Below are 1,974 nucleotides of genomic sequence, written 5' to 3' on the forward strand. Positions count from 1 at the left end.
CTCATCCTCTGTCGTCCCCTTCTCCTCCCATCTTCAATGTTTTCCAGCATCAGTATCTTTTCAAATGAGTCAGTTCTTTGCATCAGGTGGCCAAAGTATTGGAGTTTCAGTAGGTCTTCATAAATCAGTTATTTATATCTATATTTATTTATCATATTTGTAGATATACTGATATATTGATAAATATATCAATATGTATCAATATAATTTTATATAAAATAGATAAGAATTCTTAAAACCAATAAAAAACCCAACAAACTAGTACAAAGTAAGAAAAATATTTGGACAGAGACTTCTGCAAAGAAGATATAAGAATGACTAACAAGCACACAAAAAAATGTGTAACAACATTAGTTTCCTGAAAAATACAAATTAAAATAATGAGATATTGCCATGTAGATCATGTAATAATAGGAGGGTGAGAAGTTTCTAAAACAGATAATACCAATTGTTAGCAATGATATGATCAACTGGGATTCTTATACATTGCTGGTGGGAATGTAAAATAAGACACCCACTTTGGAAGACAATTTTGAAACTTTTTTTTATAAGTTTAAACATAACCTTACAATAAAATTCCCAAGGAAAATGAACTGTGTGTCCATGAATCTTATGTTCAATGAGTTGGTACATGAATATTCATTGAAGCTTATTCATTATACTAAAACCTGGAATTAATCCAATTATTCATCAGCAGCTGAATAGATCAGTTATGGTATATTCATGCAATGAAATGCAATTCAGTCATAAGTAGATACAAACTAGCAACACACACAACAATATGGACAAACTGCCAAAACATTGTGCTGAGTGAAAGAATCTAAATGCAGAGGACAACATGCGGTGAGATGCAGTGAACATGACTCTCAAAGAGATGATTCTAATCTATCCTGACAGAGAGCAGATTAGGGTTTACCTGAGTTGTGATACAGGGTAAGAGATTGATTAGGAAAGACACAGTAGGGTTGCCAGGTTAGCTAAATACATAAATGCATAAACAGATAAATACAAGATACCCAGTTAAATTTGAGTTTCAACTAAAAAATGACTTTTTAACATTTATCTCAAATACTGCATGCTCGTGATACATAGTGCTCACTGATAAAGGAAATAATATCATGTCCCCAAACATGACATACATAAAGAGAAATATATACACTTAAATGTTTATATTGGAACTTATATTAGCAAAAAGAAACAGCATGAATATTAGCAAGCAGAACCATGCATTGGAATAAGAAAAATATGTAATAAAGCAAAAAAATCTGTATAAAATATTATTTAAGGACATAGAAAGATATGATAAAAAACACCATCAACTCAATAAAATTTGAAATGTTTCATAAGATGAATCAGGGAAAAAAGGGAGATGATACAAATGACTGTTATCAAGATTAAAAAGGGGACAGCTCTACCAGTAAAGCAGATATTAAAAACAAATAAAACCTGTAAAACATTTATGCTAGAAATTTTCAAACTTAGATGAGATGAGTAAATAAAAATTAAAAACCATCAGATTCACTCGAGGGCTTCCCTGGTGGCTCAGTTGGTAAAGCATCTGCCTGCCATGCAGGAGACCGGGTTCGATTCCTGGGTTGGGAAGACCCCCTGGAAAAGAGGATGGAAATCCACTCCAATATTCTTGCCTGGAGAATTCCAAGGACAGAAGATCCTGGTCGGCTGCAGTCCATGGGGTCACAAAGAGACAAACACGACTGAGTGACTAACACAAAATTCATCAGATTCACTTGAAGAGAATTAGAAGTTCTGAATTATTCTGTAATCTTAAATTCAATAGTTTAAAAAGCCCTAATGAAAACAATAGATTTTACCAATGAGTTCTACCAGAGAGTCAAGGAAGAATTCAATCCTGACTTATCCATGATTTTTCAGACTGAAGTGAGAAAACTCCTGAATCATGTGATTCAGTTAGAATAGCATTGATTACAGAACCTAAAATGTGTAACAGTATTA

The 1,974-nt window shown here is 32.8% G+C and overlaps 1 non-coding gene across 1 annotated transcript; it reads left to right on the forward strand.

Annotated features, from left to right (window-relative positions):
• Window positions 1-1,531: 1,531 nt before the first annotated feature.
• On the forward strand, window positions 1,532-1,602 carry TRNAG-GCC (transfer RNA glycine (anticodon GCC)). Its single transcript has one exon. It is a non-coding gene; the product is annotated as a tRNA-Gly (tRNA).
• The last annotated feature ends 372 nt before the right edge of the window (window positions 1,603-1,974 follow it).

Source organism: Budorcas taxicolor, chromosome 11 (genome assembly GCF_023091745.1).
Source record: "Budorcas taxicolor isolate Tak-1 chromosome 11, Takin1.1, whole genome shotgun sequence".
Classification (NCBI taxonomy): domain Eukaryota; kingdom Metazoa; phylum Chordata; class Mammalia; order Artiodactyla; family Bovidae; genus Budorcas; species Budorcas taxicolor.